Source organism: Schistocerca nitens, chromosome 3 (genome assembly GCF_023898315.1).
Source record: "Schistocerca nitens isolate TAMUIC-IGC-003100 chromosome 3, iqSchNite1.1, whole genome shotgun sequence".
NCBI classification, from domain to species: Eukaryota; Metazoa; Arthropoda; class Insecta; order Orthoptera; family Acrididae; genus Schistocerca; species Schistocerca nitens.
The window spans coordinates 758480039-758503133 of record NC_064616.1 but is presented as its reverse complement, the minus strand read 5'-3'; the positions used below and the strand labels follow the sequence as shown (position 1 = coordinate 758503133).

The 23095-nt window shown below is 42.5% G+C and overlaps 1 protein-coding gene and 1 pseudogene across 1 annotated transcript in view; one reads left to right on the top strand and one right to left on the bottom strand.

Moving 5' to 3' along the window:
• Nucleotides 1-23095, bottom strand: part of LOC126248757 (homeobox protein engrailed-1-B-like) — a gene marked incomplete at its 5' end in the record, with an annotated part of 351464 nt that overhangs the window by 8695 nt on the left and 319674 nt on the right. The gene's annotated exons all lie outside the window — the stretch shown is intronic.
• Nucleotides 11047-11164, top strand: LOC126250329 (5S ribosomal RNA; annotated as a pseudogene).

The following is a 23095-nucleotide window of genomic DNA, read 5'->3' as shown; positions in this document are numbered from 1 at the left end:
GTAATTTATTCTTGTCAGCAACTTGGACGCATGAGCTGTTAAGCTGATTGTGCGATAATTCTCGCACTTGTCAACTCTTGCCGTCTTCGGAATTGCGTGCATGATGTTTTTCCGAAGCCAGATGTTATGTCGCCAGACTCATACATTGTACACAACAGCGTGAATAGTCGTTTTGTTGCCACTTCACCCAACGATTTTAGAAATTCTGGTGGAATGTTATCCATCCCTTCTCCCTTATTTGGTCTTAAGTCCTCCAAAGCTCTTTTAAATCCTGATTCTAATACTAGATCCCCTATCTCTTCTAAATCGACTCCTGTTTCTTCTTCACATCAGACAAATCTTCCCCCTCATAGAGGCTTTCAGTATATTCTTTCCACCTATCCGCTCTCTCGTCTCGTGGTTAAGACTAATGGAGAAAATAGAGAAAATCCAAAGAAGAGCAGCAAGCTTCTTTACAGCTTCATTTAGCAGGTGCGAAATCATTGCGGAAATGCTTAGCCCACTCCAGTGGCAGAGACAGCAAGAGAGGCGTTCTGCAACACGGTATGGTCTACTGTTAAAGTCCCGAGAGCGTACGTTCCTAGAAGAGTCAACCAGTGTATTGCTTCCTCCTACGTACATGTCGCAAAAAGAACATCAAGATAAAATTAGAGAGATTCGAGCCCACAACGAGGCTTATCAGCAATCGTTCTTCCCGCGAACAACACGCGACAGGAAAAGGAAAAGGGGGAAAAGACACTGGTATGCAAAGTAGCCTCCACCACACACCGTAGGAGACGTTTGATGCCCGCTCATCCCGAATGCGAATCATAGCTTACAACACTGAAAGATAGAAATATAACTCAATGCTTTCACATGTTGTTGATACTTGGAAGTCCAATTTAAGTCCAAGTCACTTCATATGAGGCACTCTGAAATGCTAGAGAGCACCATTAAATAATTAAATTGGAATATATTTCTCTAATATACCTGATTACTAATCCGTAACCAGAAAATTTTAATAAACATGAAGAATTTACATATTTTATACAGGGTGTTACAAAAAGGTACGGCCAAACTTTCAGGAAACATTCCTCACACACAAAGAAAGAAAATATGTTATGTGGACATGTGTCCGGAAACGCTTACTTTCCATGTTACAGCTCATTTTATTACTTCTCTTCAAATTACATTAATCATGGAATGGAAACACACAGCAACAGAACGTACCAGCGTGACTTCAAACACTTTGTTACAGGAAATGTTCAAAATGTCCTCCGTTAGCGAGGATACATGCATCCACCCTCCGTCGCATGGAATCCCTGATGCGCTAATGCAGCCCTGGAGAATGGCGTATTGTATCACAGCCGTCCACAATACGAGCACGAAGAGTCTCTACGTTTGGTACCAGGGTTGCGTAGACAAGAGCTTTCAAATGCCCCCATAAATGTAAGTCAAGAGGGTTGAGGTCAGGAGAGCGTGGAGGCCATGGAATTGGTCCGCCTCTACCAATCCATCGGTCACCGAATCTGTTGTTGAGAAGCGTACGAACACTTCGACTGAAATGTGCAGGAGCTCCATCGTGCATGAACCACATGTTGTGTCGTACTTGTAAAGTCACATGTTCTAGCAGCACAGGTAGAGTATCCCGTATGAAATCATGATGACGTGCTCCATTGAGCGTAGGTGGAAGAAACTAAAATGAGCTCTAACATGGAAATTAAGCGTTTCCGGACACATGTCCACATAACATCTTTTCTTTATTTGTGTGTGAGGAATGTTTCCTGAAAGTTTGGCCGTACCTTTTTGTAACACTCTGTATAATATGACGGCACTGTTGACGGCAACTTCTAAGAGCATTTATTCAACAATTGAACTGAGACTGATGATAAACACCTAATAATGATTTTCACTTACGTGTCCGCTGAAACCGGAAAGTACGCCACGAATAATTTGGCTGATCAAAAGAAGATATAATAGAAAAACAGGTACAGGGATGACTGTTGACTATTTTTCGCACAGTCCATTTTGTGAAACACATATGTCTTCTTTTTCTTGGTATTGTCCAGGTCATGCAGGCTATGGACCTTATGAGTCTTCTCTCAGTGTTTCTGCAGGCAGACTTCCATCCGTCATGATATTAGCCTACGCTGAACAGTGTCGTGTATACTATTTGCAGGTTAATCTGAGAATTTCTGTTGTGTATGTTTTTATGTTTTAATTATTCGTGTGTTTTGTTTATTGGGCGCATATCTGTGAGATTGCTGATATAGTGGCACATACCTGGTCCGTCCGAAGATTTTCCTGACTAGATTAGTAATAAAATAGAGAAAAAGATGACAGTTTTAATGCTTTAGGTGTTCTAGCCTACACAGTCTCCGCTGAATCGAGTACATAACAGAGCTTTCGAACAACCATGTGAAACTGCCAGGCAAGTCCTCCTTTGGGACGTTGTTCGCGCGTCGTATTGGCTTAAATGTTGGGTACGTCGTCAGTGTGTTCACTCTTCATCTGAATTTCACCATTTTATTAGTTTGTTGTAGGTTCGTATTGATAACACCAAGTCCCGTCAGCATTTTTACCAGAATTTTAAATCGATCTGTGGCAGGTGTCCACCCGTCGTTCTTTTTTTCCAGGTGTAAAGGTGTGCGTGACAACTTTACACACACTTTTCTGTACTTCGAAACATTCTGAAGAATGTCTTGGGCACTTAATTTGCAGATGCTGCAATTTACGACAGAGCAGTGTTAACAGACTGCAGCCGTACGTCCACTACTTAACACTGCCTGCTACATCTACATTAACACTCTGCAAACCACCTAACGGTGCCAGCAGGGTAGCTCGGCGTGTTCGTTCAGAGAGATGGCTGCTCTCTGCAATAAAAAAATTAAAAAAATAAAACTGAGTGAAGGGACCAACAACGAATTTCATGTGACGTCCGCTGCGGCCAAATACAACGAACAATAATGAACAGAATGCAAAAAAAAAGAAAAAAAACGGTTTGCGGTAGGGTGTACTTCTGGTACCGCTAACTGATCTCCTCTTCCCTGATCCACTTACAAATAGCAAATAGCTCTTGGGAAGAGTGATTGTCGATAAGCTCCAATTTCTCGAATTTTCTCGCCATGGTCACTTCGAGAGATGGTTGAAAGTAATGTTTTGCCTGACTCTTCTACGAAAGTACCTCTCAAATTTTCAGTACTAACAAGGGAACATCCCCATCGCACCCCCCCCCCCCTCAGATTTAGTTATAAGTTGGCACAGTGGATAGGCCTTGAAAAACTGAACACAGATCAATCGAGAAAACAGGAAGACGTTGTGTGGAACTATAAAAAAATAAGCAAAATATACAAACTGAGTAGTCCACGCAAACATAGGTAACATCAAGGATAATCTGAACTTAGGAGCGCCGTGGTCCAGTGTTTAGCGTGTGCAGCTGCGGAACGAGAGGTACTTGGGTTCAAGTCTCCCCTCGAGCTAAAAATTTTTCTTTATTTTCGCAAAGTTATGATCTTTCCATTCGTTCATTGACGTCTCTGTTCACTATAATAAGTTTAGTGTCTGTGTTTTGCGACCGCACAGAAAAACCGTGCGATTAGTAGACGAAAGGACGTGCCTCTCCAATGGGAACCGAAAACATTTGATCGCAAGGTCATAGGCCAACCGATTCCTCCACAGGAAAACACGTCTGTTATATTCTATACGACACTGGTGACGGCATGTGCGTCACAATACAGGAATATGTTGTCGACCCACCTAACTTGTATACTTGGCGAATGGGTAAAAAGATTCTTCTACGTTGCCCCATTTTGGTTTTCTTGTGGATGTGATAAATACTCCCAAAACAGTGATGAAAACATAAGAGTTTGTCACATAAACTGCAACAAATGAATCCAAAAGTCTCGCAGTCGCACACTTTTCCCTGTGCTCTGTCAAAACATATGTTTTTAACATTTTCAAATTTTTCCGTGTGTAGACCGTCAAATCCTGCATATGTCGAAGCAAATCTGAACTTGTCCTGGAATTTTGGAGAGCGAAGCTGATTATGTGTGAGTGCCTGAACTTTCATAATTGTCTGAAAATAAAAATAAAACTTCTCGCTCGAAGGAAGACTTGAACCAAGGACCTCTTGTGCCACAGCTGCTCACGCTAACCACGGGACCACGGCGCTCCTGAATTCTGTCACTCCTTGATGTTGCCTATGTTACGCATGGGCTACTCAGTTTGTATATTTTGCTTATTTTCTCATAGTTCCACACAACTTCTTCCTGTTTTCTCGATTGATCTGTGTTCAGGTTTTCAAGGTCTATCCACTGTGGCAACTTATAACTAAATCTGAGGGGGGTGCGATGGGGAGGTTCCCTTGTAAGCCTCTCCGTGATACACAGAACTTCTCATGTAGCGTCTGACACTGGATTTTGTTAAGCATCTCTGAAATTCTCTCGCGCCGACCAAGCGACCCCGTCAAGAAACGCGCAGCTCTTCGTTGGATCTTGTCCGCTTCTTCTACCAGTCCTATGTGCTGAGGATCCCATACTGATGAACAAGCGCATTGTAAGCCACTTCCTTCGTGGACGAGTTAAACTTCCTTAGGATTTTAACCTATTAATCTCAGACTGGCATATGCTTTTCCTACTGTTTGTTTTACGTGCTCACTCTGCTTAAGGTCGCTCTCGATAGTTAGTCCTAAATATTTTAAGGTAGATACTGTTTCCAGTAATTTTTCATCAATAGTATATTAGCACAGCAATGGATTTCTTCTCGTATGCATGCGCAGTATGTGACATTTATTCACGTCCAGAGTCAACTGCCAGAGCCTGCAAAAAAATGGTTCAAATGGCTCTGAGCACTATGGGACTCAACATCTTAGGTCATAAGTCCCCTAGAACTTAGAACTACTTAAACCTAACTAACCTAAGGACATCACACAAACCCATGCCCGCGGCAGGATTCGAACCTGCGACCGTAGCAGTCCCGCGGTTCCGGACTGCAGCGCCAGAACCGCACGGCCACCTCGGCCGGCCCAGAGCCTGCACTATTCATGAATTCCCTGTAGGCTATTCTGCAAGTCGATACTGTCTTCCGGCGTAGCTACAGTCTTACCGACAACAGCATCATCTGCGGACAGTTTTAAAGAGCTTCCGATGCATTCTATTAGATCATTTATAGACACTGTATACCGAAAGGGTCTTACGACACTTCCTTCGGATACTCTGGAAATTACCATTACATCTGTCGATTTTGTTCCATTAAGAGCAACTTGTTGAGTTCTATTTGCAAGGAAGTCACGAATCCAGTCGTAAATCTGTTAACAACTGACTGGCCAAATATACACCTGCTGTTTACAGTTTTTACTTCAAGCTGCCACAGGGCAGGCAGGCATTTCTTATACGCCAGGAATACAGTACGTGTCAGAACGTTTCGGAAGGACGGTGTATATCGAGTGAATCGTTATCAATCTATTACTAATTTACAGTTATTGAATTTTGAATGGATTCTTTTTCTACGTCATCATACAACGGATTAATGCAACGGTAAAGTAGTCTAAGGTTCTGCATGTCATGACAGCGCTCTAGGCACCTCATTCAGAGACTAGACAAGTAACTAATATTGCTCGAGCGTGTCTAAAAGCTTTAAATTGACACCAGGGGCTGTACTGGCTCTGACCCCTGGGGGAAACACAATAACGCAATTCTCCGGCTCACTGTCGGTGTCATAGTTCCCCTATCACCCTCAGATCGGGGTCGTCGTGCGTCGGCGCCGAGATAGTGCGCGCACGGGAAAACACTTGTGCAATTAAATTAAAGCAACGCGAGAAGAGCGCCGGAATAACGAGTGAAACTGATCGGCTGCTCCAATTAACGAGGCGCTCAAGGTGGGGGTCTTTGTTGGCCAGCCCCGCGCCGCTGAAATGTTTAATTGAAGGGCGCGGTATTAGTGGCGCGGTATGAATCACCCCGGCCGAGCGCGGCCCCTCCCCGGAGGCGTGAAATTGGTTTGTGCAGCAGCCACTTACGCGCGTGTAATCCGCGAATTCCTGCGCCGCCCCTGCCCTCAGCTGTTGCTCGCGCTCCCTCCGCGCCTCACAGCACGACTGGAGATTATTACTCCCTCCATCGCGGTGAACACGTTGACATGCCTCTGGTGCATTTGTGGTTCTCCTTCGCAGTCCCACCTACTTCTGGCTGTACTGCTTTCGGAAACGGGAGACATCCCTCCTCCGATATTACAAACACGCACGTGTCTCCTAAGAACATGTTCGTAGCTTTTCTCAAATATCCAAAATCTTTCGTTTACTGAACAAAATACGAGCTTACCGAGCACGGAACCAGAGTTCTGACTGAGTACAGTACTTCCTAGCAAACAGAATTCAATAGGTCATTCTCAACCGAACAAAAGTTCATAAAACTGTGCGCAAAGTACCTACACTATTCGGGATTACATCTTTTTTGATTTAACTAAGGCGTTTGATCCCCGATGTTATTCAATCTGTAAATTGATCAAGCAATAAAGGAAACAAAAGAAAAGTTCGGAGTAGGTATTAAAATCCATGGAGAAGAAACAAAAACTTTGAGGTTCGCTAATGACATTGTAATTCTGCCAGAGACAGCAAGGGACTTGGAAGAGCAGTTGAACTGAATGGACAGTGTCTTGAAAGGAGGGTATAAGATGAACATCAACAAAAGCAAAACGAGGATAATGGAATGTAGTCGAATTAAGTCGGGTGTTGCTGAGGAAATTACATTAGGAAATGAGACACTTAAAGCAGTAAAGGAGTTTTGCTATTTGGGGAGCTAAATAACTGATGATGGTCGAAGTAGAGAGGATAAAAATGTAGACTGGCAATGGCAAGGAAAGCGTTTCTGAAGAAGAAAAATTTGTTAACATCGATTATAGATTTATATGTCAGGAAGTCGTTTCTTAAAGTATTTGTATGGAGTGTAGCCATGTATGGAAGTGAAACGTGGACGATAAATAGTTTAGACAAGAAGAGAATAGAAGCTCTCGAAATGTGGTGCTACAGAAGAATGCTGAAGATTAGATGGGTAGATCACATAACTAATGAGGAGGTATTGAATAGAATTGGGGAGAAGACAAATTTGTGGCACAACTTGACTAGAAGAAGGGATCGGTTCGTAGGACATGTTCTGAGACATCGAGGGATCACCAATTTAGTATTGGAGGGCAGCGTGGAGGGTAAAAATCGTAGGGGGAGACCAAGAGATGAATACACTAAACAGATTCAGAAGGATGTAGGCTGCAGTAGGTACTGGGAGACGAAGAAGCTTTCACAGGATAGAGTAGCATGGAGAGGTGCATCAAACCAGTCTCGGGACTGAAGACCACAACAACAACAAGGCGTTTGATTGTGTTGATCAGAAAATACTATATCAGAAGTTGAACAGTTGTGGAATACGGGCAGTAGCTCACAGCTGGTTCACTTCTTACTTTAACAATAGATAGCAAAAGGTCATTATTCACAGTTTCCAGAATGGCTATGATGTGGGGTCTGAGTGGGGCACGGTTAAATGGGGATGCCCCAGGGGTCAGTGCTGGGGCCATTCCTGTTCCTTATTTATATAAATGATATGCCCTGTAGTATTACAGGCGATTCTAAAATATGTCTGTTTGCTGATGACACTAGCTTATTAGTAAAGGGGTTGTGTGGAACACTGTCACTGTTGCAGATAGCGCAGTTCATGACATAAGTTCATAGCTTGTAGAACATAAACTAACACTAAATCATAGTAAGACTCGGTTTTTACAGCTTCTAACACACAGTTCAACGAAAATCGACGTTCTAACTTCACAGAATCTACATATAATTAGTGAAACTAAACAGTTCGAATTTCTAGATGTTCAGATACACAGTAAACTGTCGTGGAAAGCCCACGTTTAGCATCTCGTTCAAAGACTTAATGCTGTCATTTTTACTATTCGGCCGATATCTGAAGTAAATGATAGTTCGACAAGAGAAGCAGGCTACGTTGCTTGTTTTCATTCACTCATGACGTGTGGTATTATATTTTGGGTTAACTATTCCCATTCTCAAAGGATATTTTCGGCTCAGAAACGGGCGGTTCGGGCAATAAGTAGTGTAAATTCGCGATCTTCTTGTCGACCTACTGTCGTTTCTTGCTAACAATATCAGCTTGTTCCTAAGAATTATCAGCTTTCACTCGGTTACTACTAAGCAAAAATCCAATCTGCATTTGGGTCGTAGCTCTTTGACTCTTGTACATAAAGAGGTGCAGTATAATGCTGCACCCATTTTCAATAAGCTACCACAAGAATTGAAAGATTTTAGCAGTCATCCACGCGCTTTCAAATCGAAACTGAATGGTTTCCTCACGGGTGACTCCTACTACTCTGTCGAGGAGTTCCTTGAAAAATTAAGCTGATTCCTGTGTTATGTTACTGATTGCATTTACATAAACTCATGGCTTGTCTTTTTTGGGCTCACAAATATTTTATTTTATCTGTTATTGCTTTTACGTTGTAATTTCATGTACTGACACGTTCTATGACCTTGGAGATTTGCTCCTCAGTTCAGTCCTACGGAATCAGTCGTGTAAATAAAAATAAATAAAATCGACAACTTCGTGGAGCCTTCAATAAGTAAGGCAACACTTTTTTATCTCAGCCAGTTTCGGTTGAAGAAATACGGAATTTACTGTGGAACATCGTGAGATACTCCCGTTTCGACCCCTATAGCTTCATGAAGTTCCATTACGTAGTGGCGCTATACTTATCCTTCGAAGTGGTGTCTGTAACAGAGGTACGTTGCTAGCCGAGAACTGTCATTGAATTTCTTTTGGCTGAAAACCACGGCAATGCAGATATTCATAGCGCAAACAGAATATCAACGGAGACCTGGCAGTGAAAAACAGCACGGTGAGTCGTTTGGCATGGCGTATGCCATTATCGCCAAGGTGGCGCTAACGTTTTGGTGCAACGATCAACTCTGAAGTGCATTGTGCTAACCTCAGGAAACTGAAGAAACGACTGCAGCAGGTTAATCGTCACAAAAATGCAAACGGACCTCTGCGACAACGCAAGGCCTCACACAAGTCTACGTACCCGAGTGGAGCTCTCAAACCTTCATTGGACTGTTCTGCCTCATCCAGCCTACAGCCCGGATCTCACACTTTCTGAGTTCCACCTGCCTGGCCCAATGAAAGACGCAATCTGCGAGAAGCAGTACGTGAATAATAGGGAGCTTACTGATGCAGCAAGACGATGGCTCCAACGTAGACCAGAGTCGTACTATGCGGGTATCCTGGCCATCTCAGTGAGGTTGCTTGGCCGTCATACTGAACGGAGATTATGTTGAAAAGTAGAAGAAAGACGCAATCTGCGAGAAGCAGTACGTGAATAATAGGGAGCTTACTGATGCAGCAAGACGATGGCTCCAACGTAGACCAGAGAGTGCGGAATAATATGGGGTATTAGAGTCTTGAATAACCCCAATCTGCTTTCAGAAAAAAATATGTTACACTTCTTATTGAACGCCCTTCGTGTAAAGGTAATTTCGGGAGTACTCCAAGGGAGTGTTACAGGGCCGCATATTAATGATCTAGCGCATGGTTGAGCAACCGGCGTCCCGCGGGCCGGACATGGCCCGCGATTGGTTTCAACCTGAACCGCGGAAACAAATCGTGAGAGAGAGACATTTTACTGTCCATTGATCTTGCGTTTAGTTTTGGGTGTTTCTCTGTATGATAATAGCCATATTCTCTTGAATAGGCGTATTTTGAACTATAATTTATTACAATGGCATGTCGGAGAGCTTAGCGCCCAATTACAATATATTACCCATAAACATTCTCTTCGCGAATTCTATATCTTCCAACATACGCGCTAGGGGTACTGCTATCGCGTCGCACTAGTATTGCTTTCTTATTTGCCGTATTGTCTGTAAAGGTTTTAGTGAACTCTACTGTCACGTGTTTGAGCACTTCCGGCCATTTCGTGCAGTGCTAACATACGATTCGCGCGCATCATTTGCAGTGACACAGATGTTACTCGTAAGTTAAGGACTCCTGTCATATTCAGTATTATTGCCAATACATCAATGTAACAACCGTCAGAAGGCTAGTATTGTCGTACTGTCAATATCGGAAATATTGACGTCAGTTCCCATACCGACAAAAATATTCTCAGTGTTACCAATAATCACAGAGCATTAGTAAATACGAGGGGCAATCAAATAGTTTCCGTTCGAAGGCCGTACAATCCAGAATCGGTATGCTAATCAGGAGAAATTGCCGTGAACATTGAGGTAATCATTCTAACGACGCACTGGGATGAAAATACCCGTTTGGTGAAACAGTGTGTACTCCTGCGTGAAGAAGTTCGTAACTGCCTGCTGCACATCATCGTCCTGCGGTAATCGTCGACCCTTCAACGCCTTTTTCAAGGGACCCCAGGCGCGATAATCACATGGGGAGGGATCAGCAATCCTGTGAGAGTGCCCGAGTGTCTCGCGGTTGAGGTGGCGTAACTTTATCAAGGCGCGCCATTCCCCAACAGTGGTTTTCGAAAGACATGCTGTCCTATATACATTCTTAATTCATTGTAGAATGTCTTCCGGTGTTTGTTCTTCGGCAGCCAAAAAAAGAACAACAGAACGTTGGTCCTGTTTTCATGCATTTGGTAATAGCGTCGACATACCTCACGTTTCCAAATTAAATGTACGCACGTCGGAAAGACACGAATACCACACTAATGCCTTGGCTAAATGTCGGCGCTTATACTGTATACTCGCATCGGAGTCGCGCTAAATTGCATATACGCTGCAGCAACGCCCTCAAACGGAAACGGTTTGATCCTCCCTTACAATTCTTGTACGTTGTGGACGTATTAGAAACCACAACTTTTGAAACTGGAGGTAATTTACATTGAATTAGCTGCAACCAGTTACTTTTATAGAAATTTGTTTTTTCATGATGATATTTCAAGTATTTTGACATCACATCTTCAGATGTTTACAATTACTTAAGTGTCGTCAACATTGTATCTATACTGATGGCGTTGCAGAATTTTTCATCGCAAGTTTTTAAGATAGGCAACGGCCTTGCCGCAGTGGATACACCGGTTCCCGTGAGATCACCGAAGTTAAGAGCTGTCGGGCGTGGTCGGCACTTGGATGGGTGACCATCCAGGCCGCCATGCGCTGTTGCCATTTTTCGGGGTGCACTCAGGCTCGTGATGCCAATTGAGGAGCTACTCGACCGAATAGTAGCGGCTTCGGTCAAGAATACCATCATAACGACCGGGAGAGCGGTGTGCTGACCCCACGCCCCTCCTATCCGCATCCTCCACTGAGGATGACACGGCGGTCGGATAGTCCCGGTAGGCCACTCGTGCCCTGAAGACGGAGTGCTTTTTTTTAATTTTTAAGACAGCTATTGTGATACGTTGTAACCAAAAAAACAATGTTCACGGGGCATAAATAAATGCAGACATCCGAAGACGGGGAGAATACGAAATGAAAGTACTCTCAAAATCGCGTGTTTTGAGGCATAATTTGTTGGCTTAGTGTGTCGGGAAATGGGTGCCATTCATATCGGTGCGTTATCCCATAAACATTAACGTCATGGGCACTATTGTTTTGATTTTATGCGCTGGGCGCACTGCTCTCGCGTCGCATCATGTAACGAGGCGGCCCCCAAGATTGAATCACGCCCAGGTGTCACCAAAGGTAGCCCATGCCCGATCTAGTCGATAACGCTGGGGGCTCCGTGAGGCTATTAGCGGATGATGCTGTTGTCTACAGGAAGGTTATAACGCCGGAAGGCTCTTGCGAAATGCAAGAAGACCCGCAACAGATGAAAAATTGGTGCAGGGACTGCCAGTTGACTCTGAAGGTAAATATATGTACGGGGATTGGACAGGGATATGGAAACACCACGAGAAATGCACGGTTGAACATAAATGTATATATTACCCAAACCTGCAGGTTCAAATGGTTCAAATACCTCTGAGCACTATGGGACTTAACATCCGAGGTCATCAGTCCCCTAGAAAATAGAACTATTTAAACCTAACTAACCTAAGGACACCACACACATTCATGCCCAAGGCAGGATTCGAATCTGCCACCGTAGCAGTCACGCGGCTCCGGACTGAAGCGCCTAGAACCTATCGCTCACAGTGGCCGGCAAACCTGCAAGTTTCGCTGCTGTATTTGACCACGGACGCCACCTATCATATGTCCTCAATACGCTGCCAGTGACAATCGTAGTCAGAAGTTCATTATGTCGGAACTAAGCCATTTTGAAAGTGGGAAAATTGATGGTACTCGTATGATGGGTGCTTCCGAAGCCAAGGGAGCCGAAGTGTTTATTGTCTGAAGTGGCACCGTATCGAATATTTATATCGCATACAGGGAAACCGGAAAAACATCACCTAGTAAATCACAACGCGGACGAAAGTATCTGTCGAGTGGTCGTGACAGACGGTCGTTGAAGAGGATTGTGACGAAAACTGAGGGTAGGACAGTTGCAAAAGTCACTGCAGAACTGAATGTCGCACTCACGAACGCTGCCAGTACTAAAACAACGCGAAGACATCTCCAGAAGCAGGGAACTGCGGGGCGAACTGAAATTCCAGAACAACTCTTCTGTAATGCAAATGCCTGTAACAGGAAAAAGTGGTGCGGAAGCAACAAAACGTGGACTGTGGAGTAATGGAAGAAAGTCATTTGGTCGATGGAGTCTTGTTTCACACAATTTCAGACTTCTGCCCGCGTTTAACGTCCCAAAAGTGAAACCTGGCAGGAGTTCAGTGATGATTTGGGGAGCCATATCGTTGTTTTCCATGGACCCCATAGTTACTCTGTAAGATCACATTACTTCCAAGGATTATGTGACCATTTTGGCTGATCAGGTCCATCCCATGGTATGATGTTTGTTCTCGAATGGCGATGCTGTTTTCCAAGACGACATTGCCCCAACTTACACAGCTCGCATCGCCCAGGGCTGGTTTTTTTTAACACGGGGATGAATTTCCGCATCTCCCCCGGCCACCACAATCACCAGATCTCAACATTATTAAGCCTTTGCGGTCTATTTTAGGGAGAATGCTACGTGATAGCTATTCGCCTCCATCATCGTTACATGAAATTGCCACAATTTTGCAGGAAGAATGGTACAAGATTCCCTGCCTACACAGGTCCTGTATTTATCCATTCCGAGACGGTGTATTAGACAAGGTAATGTGTTATGTCATTGGTGTGTCCATATTTTTGTCCACTCCTGTATCGCACTGCACATAAATAGGCAAAGAGATTCATTACTGCTCGATTATGCTATTGGCATCAAATCACTGGAAATAGCAACTATCCAAAAATACCTAGGAGTAACGATGTGAAGCGACCTACAGCGGAAAGATCGTACAAAACGAATAGTAGGAAAATCAGATGGGAGAATATTAAGGAAACGTAATTCATTCACGAAATAGATGGCTTAAAAAATAGTCGTTCGATCTGTTTCGTGTTTCGTCGCGAGATCATTTACTCGGCACGTGAGCTTTGGGGAGATGTGTAATGTGTCAATGAGAAGTTTATTGGTGAATTTTCGAGAGCGTAGTTCCCAAGAAGGTTCGGCGAAAGTATTTATTCCTCCCCTAAAAGTCTCGCAACATGATCACGACAAGTAAATTAAAGAAATTAGAGCTGATACGGAGCTTTACCGACAGTCATTCTTCACGCGCGCTATTCTTGCATGGAGGAAGAAAAGGGGAGAAACGACAGTGGTACCAGAACTAATTCTCCGCCACACACTGTAAGGTATCCTGCGCAATAGAGAAGTAGATGTGGGTATTACTTTCCTTTGAAATGATGAAGGAGGTCCAGTAGAAGGTCACAAAATTGTTCAAGTAGCACAGTGTAAAATTCGCGTCGTCGAAAGAAATTGCAAGAAAAATAACGGATGGAGTAAAAACAAAAGTAGATTGAGAAATGAGAAGTTACTAGGCGATCTTCCAACATGCAGACTTACGAGAAATATGAGAGGTAGTAATAAAAGCTGAAGTTTTTGTTTCGTTTTTGACATGCCTACCAAATGAATGACAACACTTTAAAAAAAGAAATATTGCTCTGTTTCTTGGAGAAAGAGTCAGCAACAGCCTGATTCATGAAGCAGAAAGTGACATGGAGAAAGAAAACAATATCAGAAATCGTGTATATGAAAGAAACCTTTTAAAAATAAATTACTTTACATAGAACACTACCAAGGCGATACAATAAGCTGCTGTGAAGAATATGTACAAAAAATATGACATGCACAGAAGATGGAAGAAGACTACAGAAATCTGAAGCATAAACAGTGGAACTGAGAGGAAGCCGTGACGCGTTCCCAATTGCTCACTAGGAAGAAATAAAGAAAATGCACACTTGTTATCACTAGCGAGATTAATACCAAATCGTATATATTAGATTTCATGTTTCTTACTTAGGGCAAACTGGAAGGAAACCTTACAAAATATACGATAAACATATAATAACATAAGCCAGCGATAAGTTTTTGCCTGTCTAGGATTCGTCGTGGGGAAAAGAGCATATTTTCACTGATACTAAAGCAGAACTACAGGTACAACACAAAGAAAATTAATTTATATGATAAATGAGACATTTATATGTATCTCTCCCTCCCCCCAAAAGAAAGAAACATCTGTAACCATCTTAGGAAAAAGTTCTCGAACAATTCCAAAAAGATACAGAACAAAAACCATCCACTCAAATCTGCTCCAAAAATTCATAAATCCAGGTGCCACTCAAAAAATGGAAAATCATAAATTTATATCTGAAATTTATCATAAACAATTTTTTGTGGGTACAAGATGCATTATGTCACACCTCATTCGTGAAAATATGTAAAACATTTCCGTGTACTTTAATAAGATAGATCGTTACTGCTTTTTGCGAAAAAGAAAGTTCATGCCACCGGTTCCAGTCAGTTTAAGGCAAAGTCAATCCGTCAGCAAACGTGGGGGCAATGCAGCAATCCAGCATTCCTGTCGAGCGAGGCTCTGTTGAAATTGGACAGCCGAAGCAAGGAAGGAAGATCAGTGTTTATTGTCACGTCGACGTCTAGGTCATTAGAGACGGAAGTTGATCTGCCGTCGTCCTCCTCAGATAAAGTGGGAAACGTGTACTTATGATTGTAACAGTTGCTTGAACAAGGTTTACCTGTGGCTGTGTTGTGCACAATTGTCTAAAACACGGTTTATTTCATTATTCACTTCCTTACGTAGCTACGAACAGCTCGTTTGTATTTGAGTTATAGTCTTTCACCTAGATAGAAAATACTACACTCGGATACCACAGTGCGTCGTATTTAAACTGAATGAAAACTGTCATCTAACGATGAAGATCGAAGTCTTCAAACGTATCATGCATGATAAATGAAGTAATGTATAAAACACTGCTCACAATTTTAATCTGATTTACCTACAACACAAAACATTAATCTACAGTTACAGCGCCCACATGTAATACAGGACTCAATAATGAAGTGAATATAAACCACGTCATGAGTATTTCTGAATGACGGAAACACAGTATACTTCGTTAGTATTCAAGAAGTCATCCACACGATACACACTCAGATAGATAGAAATACGGGTTTCCCACGATGCACCCAACTTTTATTGAAGAAAATATGAATATCCTTGCCTTTATCTGATAGGAAATTATGGCGAGAATATTTTCTTCCCAAACAAGTTACTAAGAAATCTTTAGCAGCCTGATTTACGTTTTCTATGTTTTCCCTAATTAATTTGTGGAGAGGCTATGATGGTTCGTTAAAAAAGGCCCCAACTTACTCATTGCTCCATCTCCGTCAAAACTAAAATGTTCCTCTACTCATCTTCCTCCTTGTGAATTACACAACGTAGGTAAAAGATGCCGTACAATTGTGCACAACACAGCCGCAGGTAAACCTTGTTCAAGCAACTGTTACAATCATAAGTACACGTTTCACACTTTATCTGTATCAAGTAACTTTTCCATTTGTTTAAGTGCCCAATGGCTCTACTTCAAGCACAGTATACTGTATTAGGTTGTTTCAATTACCAGTTTACCTTCATTGTATCTTACATTATCCGGCTCATTCTGTATTGATATTGTTTTGGTATCGTGTATTTTCAGCAATAGAGATTATTTACGAACAATAATTCTCCTTAATGATGTTTCCTTAAACTTTCATTTTCTTTCATTTATTTATCACAGTCTCAATTGTTCTTGACAGCCACGTAATGCCCGTTGACGAAGATGAACACATGTGTCCTCATTTTCTGTGCTGGTCAACGTGGCCATAGAATCTTGATCCTAACCTATATTGTCAGTTGTTTGGCATACAATATCTGATGAGCGGCCGCCATCGTATCCAGACCTCTTCGGTTCTGGCACTCTCGTCACTATTGATGCTGTCTCACTTAGCAGATGGCACTCAAGATATCAGAATATCGTTAACAATCACTCATAAAGAATATCCACTTAACCAGTCTAGTATCTGGAAGCGAACACAGAAACACTGTCATAATTTGATTTATTTGCAGCCTTATCTTCAATGAAAAACGTTTTACTAGACCAACTTCGTACCCATTTCTTCACAATGCGGTTATAGACTTGACAGATAATTTTTTATCGATCTTCAGATTTTCAGCATCACTGAAGAAGATGTGCATGAGATGGAAAAGAAATAAAAGAAAAACAGTACTGAAGTATCGAGTATAACGTCCTATCTATACTTAGGACGCTAGAGCCAGGGGGCCAGGATGAGAAAGGAAATCGGTCGTTACTTTGCTGAAGGAACCATCTTGTGCATCTAAAATGATTTAATGAAATCAAAGAAAATTAAATTTTGGATATCTGGGTGATGAATTGAATCCCACTCCTCCTGAATACGAATCAAGCAAGTCAAAATTTAGCTGTCATCGTATTATCTTGCATGAAAAGATCACTTCTAACACTTGTTTCCTCACTGCTAAACGGCCATTGAGGAAGCACATGTTACATGTGTTCTGGTTTGCCTGATGCGGTTTGTGTCTGGCTTCAATGAGCATGAGCAGCTGATAATGATGCTTCCCGCTTGAAATTAGTTGTGAATAAATAAAATAAGTATAGGTGTAGAGTAGTTACTTACTGAAGTAGTGTAATCACGTCCCTTCTCTGGTGCGACTGAACTCCCTTCGAGAGATGCCTTTTAGTAAGATGATAATGCATTGGCCTGTACGGTTTCTGTTGTCCAGCTGTAGTTTACTGAGTACGCTAAACAGATTTCCCATCTTATCTGTCTACTAAAATCACAATATCTCAACATAATTGAAACTGTACACCTTTTTTGCATGAGAAATGGTGTGCAATTACATTTTCTGTGCCGGCCGGAGTTGCCGAGCGGTTCTAGGCGCTACAGTTTGGAACCGCGTGCCGCTACGGTCGCAGGTTCGAATCCTTCCTCGGGCATGGATGTGTGTGATGTCCTTAGGTTAGTTAGGTTTAAGTAGTTCTAAGTTCTAGGGGACTGATGACCTCAGAAGTTAAGTCCCATAGTGCTCAGAGCCATTTGAACATTTTCTGTCATCCAGAACATGTAAATATCATTCCCACTTGAATCCAAGCCTTTTTCAATGTCTCTAGTATTCCTGTACCACGCAAAATAAAAATTTCGTTCCTTTGGTAAGGATTTACATAATTCTTTCGCCACCGCTGTAAGACAATGCAGTTGAAATATCGTATCTAAATATAGCTTGCACAAAGACTTCTTGAGTGGCTGTTAATCTTTGCGAAACTCTTCGGAAAATATTTATGGCTCTGAGACACTGACAAACATAATAATTTAGTTTACAATGTTACACCTTTACTAAGACATTAGTGTACGAAACCAGGTAGCTTCAATTTAGTGCTAACAGAGAATTTAAAGTTTACCAGTGCAACAGGTGAAAATGAATTTTGTTTAGCCACTAAATAATTTTCAGAACACTCCGAAGAATACTTACGAAGCAATTATTCTAATGTAGAAAGTACGCACCAACTTATATCTGTAGATTTAAGGCCGGCCGGAGCGGCCGAGCGGTTCTAGGCACTACAGTGTGGGACTGCGCTACCGCTGCGGTCGCAGGTTCGAATCCTGCCTCGTGCATGGATGTGTGTGATGTCCTTAGGTTAGTTAGGTTTAAGTAGTTCTAAGTTCTAGGGGACTGATGACCTCAGAAGTTAAGTCCCATAGTGCTCAGAGCCATTTGAACCATTTTTTAGTAGATTTAAATAAAGTACGATTCTTAAGATAGATCCTCTGAAATGACGTGCAGAATTACAAACAGCATTCGTTCTGTGGTTAGACTCTCATCAGATACCAGTGACGTAGCACTGCGTTTAAATAACCACCTCTGTTTCTCAGCTACAGTTACGTGTAAGTTTACTCATAGTGCACATCTGTATTAGAATCCGTGGCCCGAGTTGGACAACGATAAGAAGAGCTTTGCGGAAAATCTTTCACTGATATCAAATTCAGATTCACAACAGAAAATCTTAAAACGCCCAAGTTTCTATAAAAAAAAAAGATATTTTGCATACAACCATGTCACTGATGATCAAGTTATTGACTATCACTATGTAGGAAAATCTTTTTATTTTCGTTACAAAACTTAAAAGACTCACATGCATAAATTTTATACGTGATTCTAACAGGTTTAGTGAATGAGATAGCAACCAATAAAAGAGTAAGAAAATTATAAAGGCTACCAACTATCTCACTGGTAAATACAGTATTTAACAGAACGTAAAATTCAAAAATGGCTCTGAGCACTATGGGACTTAACTTCTGAGGTCATCAGCCCCTAGAACTTAGAACTACTTAAACCTAACTAACCTAAGGACATCACACACATCCATGCCCGAGGCAGGATTCGAACCTGCGAACGTAGCGGTCGCGTGGTTCTAGACTGTAGCGCCTAGAACCGCTCGGCCACTCCGGCCGGCAAAATTCAAAAGATCTTGCTAATTGTAATTGTAGCCTGCAGATATCTAATGCTTCCTGGTGACAAATAAACATAACAAATGTGGAAAAGTTGCAGAATTCAAAAAAAATGGTTCAAATGGCTCTGAGCACTATGGGACTTAACATCTGTGGTCATCAGTCCCCTAGAACTTAGAACTACTTAAACCTAACTGCCGGCCGAAGTGGCCGTGCGGTTAAAGGCGCTGCAGTCTGGAACCGCAAGACCGCTACGGTCGCAGGTTCGAATCCTGCCTCGGGCATGGATGTTTGTGATGTCCTTAGGTTAGTTAGGTTTAACTAGTTCTAAGTTCTAGGGGACTAATGACCTCAGCAGTTGAGTCCCATAGTGCTCAGAGCCATTTGAACCATTTTGAACCTAACTAACCTAAGGACGTCCCACAACACCCAGTCATCACGAGGCAGAGAAAATCCCTGACCCCGCCGGGAATCGAACCCGGCAACCCGTGCGTGGAAAGCGAGAACGCTACCTCACGACCACGAGCTGCGGACAGTTGCAGAATTAATTATGTGTACGAGTATATTCTGTTCTGACTGAAAGCCATAACTTTTAAAGCAACTGAAACGTAGCGCTAACACGAGACGTGCTAGCAGTAAAGCATATTTGATTACGAATCTGTAATTTCGCGTACAATTAAAGTATATTCCTAGAGGAATAAAAAGGTGGTCACGTCATACTTACATCGTTTCAAAATCAGCGGTGGAGTCAATTTTTAATAGTATTTACAATGTGATTACTTTTTGCGCCAAAGTATTCACTTATACATGAAGCTCGACAGAGCGAGGTGGCGCAGTGGTTAGACACTGCACTCGCATTCGGGAGGACGACGGTTCAATCCCGCGTCCGGCCATCCTGATTTAGGTTTTCCGTGATTTCCCTATATCGCTCCAGGCAAATGCCGGGATGGTTCCTTTCAAAGGGCACGGCCGACCTTCTTCCCCGTCCTTCCCTAATCCGATGAGACCGATGACCTCGCTGTCTGGTCTCCTTCCCCATACCAACCAACCAACATGAAGCTCTTACCACGAAAATTCACCCAAATGTGGCAATGAATTTAAATGTTTGTACATGAATACAATACTACAATACCAGTCGTATTCTAGAGAGAATCAACAACAAGTTTGAATCGTAGTGGAAACCAGTGAAATGTGTCTTCATTAACCTGTAGAACATCGATCTTATTCTAGACGGAGGGGGAGATCAGTGTTTAACGTCCAGTCGTCAAAGAGGTCATTAGAGACGGAGCACAAGCACCAGTTAGCGAAGGAAGGAGAAGAAAGCGGCCATGCCGTTTAGAGGGAACCATCCCGGCATTTTCAAAATGTGCAAATGTGTGTGAATTCCTAAGGGAAAAACCTGCAGAGGTCATCGGTCCGTAGACTTACACACTACTTAAACTAACTTATGCTAAGAACAACACACACAGCCATGCCCGAGGGAGGACTCGAACCTCTGGCGGGAGGGGCCGCGCAATCCGTGACTGGGAGCCTCAAACCGCACGGCCACTCCACGCTGCCCGGCATTATCTTGAAGCGATTTAGGGAAATCACGGAAAACCTAAATCAGGGTTGCCGGACGCGGGTTTGAACCGTCGTCCTCCCGAATGTGATCCAGTGCGCTATCCCGCTCGGTATCTTATTCTAGAAAAATGTTTTCTTTGTTTAGCACGTTCAACTGTTGACATCTGCATAAAACTACACATGAAGCTCATTATTTAGTATTAGGATATTTTTAATGATTGGTGCACCAATAAATTAGCACTGAACTGTTATGTGGGCAGAATTTAAGCTCTCTTTTGGCATGATCAGTGGGCAGAATGGGTGTTTGGATATAAAATATTTTGGGAAGCTCGGGAAGCTCAGAATCGTAATTGCCAGAGCAAGATTTAAATACAGTTTCTTCAGAACACCAGTTCGGTTTCTTGAGTGGCACGAGCTCGCTCAGTACACAACATTAACCTTCATTAGATTGCACAGAGGTAATTTTTAGGGATCACAAGAAATAATATTGTGTTTACCCTTGCCAACGGCCCTGAGTTACAACACACTTTGGGGTGAGTGCTACGATAAAAACACAACCTAAATTCGGAAAATCTAGTAAATTAATTATAAATCAAAAACGTTTAATTCGTGCGTAAGATGTTTCATAATAAACAGAAGACAAATTAACTTTCAATATGTGTTCAGTAATAAAGTAAGTGAGGATATATTTTTACTTAGATTCTTCAATTGGACTAGAAGAAATAATTACTCAGTGAAAGAAAAAAATCGGAGTTCAAGACTCTTCCAAAATCACGATTTAAGGAGGTGAAAATTTCACTGTCACACTACCTCGACATATTTTTTGTCTTAGTGGCGGCAAGTGATTTATGGAAATGCTTAAATACCCTCATACCATCAATATTTCAACAGAAAGCGGAGGCTAGCTTGTCAGATGATTTAAATCATTTTCAAAAGCCAATAAGTTAAACTTAACTGCGAAAGAATACGCGACTTAACGAAGATTTAGAAATTTACCGCCCAGGCTGAATAACTGCCGGGAAGATACTGCCGTCCTCAGTGCGGAGAAAACGAGAGGGAAGGCCTGCAGCAGGAATGACGCGAAGCGCCGGAAACAAATCGGTCTTCAGCGCAGAGCAGCGCTCGTTTGTGGCGCAGTGATAAAGCCCCACAGCCGCAGTAATCTCCATTATTTCTGCCGCTGCGGCAATTAAATTGTAAGAGGGTGCGAATCGCAAATTAATTAAACGTCAGTTAGCGCTGATGGGCGCCACTAGTTGTTAGAGCGGCCGCTGGGGAGCAGAGCAAACTCGCAACGCTCGGTACACTCCGTTCCGCTCCAAACGGCGCCCCCACCACGGCAGTTCACACTCAAGTGAGGGTTATCTTATGAATAGCTGTGCGTCGCAAGTCTGGGAAGGTCTGTAGTAGTAATTGTTATGTACCGTAGCAAAGGACATGCAACTGACAGTCAAGTGCCTGAACGAAACGTAGGGGGTGGAAACTTTCACAAGGACGTCCTGAGTGCTTTCAGTAGAACAGATGTATAGCAAAAAGTATGCGGCACCTCCACTACTTCTCGATGCTTTAAATGTGACTAGCGAACTCGGTAACGCTTCGCAATTGCTAAATATGTATGGGAGTTGTATATACATCCTAATCTCCCCCTCCCCCTTTCTCCTCCATCTAAGCTTCCCCCCCTCTACACGCACCACCCTCTCCTTTATGTCCATTTCCTCCTTCCCACCTCTCTTTCCTCTCATTCTCTCTGACCTTGAGCATTGTTTATTGATATTAAAAACTAATCTTTGAGTGGGAACTGAAGTCGCTTAAAATGAACCGGTAAATCGGTTGGGATCATTAGTATACATGGTATGAAAGAGGCCTCACCAGCCTATGGATATGTGAGGATTCAATGACCGTATTTCGCGTAGTTTTAATCTGTGAATGTGTAGGATTACAAAGTTTACAACGATTCAGATTCCGTATTAGTACTCTAAGCACAAACCGATAAGCCATAATTAAAGCTTTCCTTTTTTCTCCAACCGAAGGCGAGGAAGAAAACAAAACAGCAGTTTTCTGTGTATTTTACACGCCCTCCTATCGTTGTTGAAATGAGCTGCGAGAAAGAAATCGAAACAGCACCGCCGGTCGCTGCTGCTACGGTCGCAGGTTCGAACCCTGCCTCGGGCATGGATGTGTGTGATGGCCTTAGGTTAGTTAGGTTTAAGTAGTTCTAAGTCAAGGGGACTGATGGCCTCAGATGTTAAATCCCATAGTGCTTGGAGCCAGTTTTTGAAACAGCACATTTTCACAGTACAGCACACAACTTTCTTTCTTGCAGTAGGTTTCTAAAGAAGATCTGTGCATTGTCGTTTAAAAAAACATACAGCCTATGCTCACCTGATTGTTTATTAGTGTATTGTATAAAAATCTGAAGTAAATTGATTAACAACATGTTGAGATTTTCGCTAACAACATTTCTCCTTTATATCTTACATATGTAATTACATATTACATGTATTTAAAAAATATATAGCCTTTGTCCGTACAAATATTCATTGGAGTGTCGTCTAATAATTTTATCTAAATTT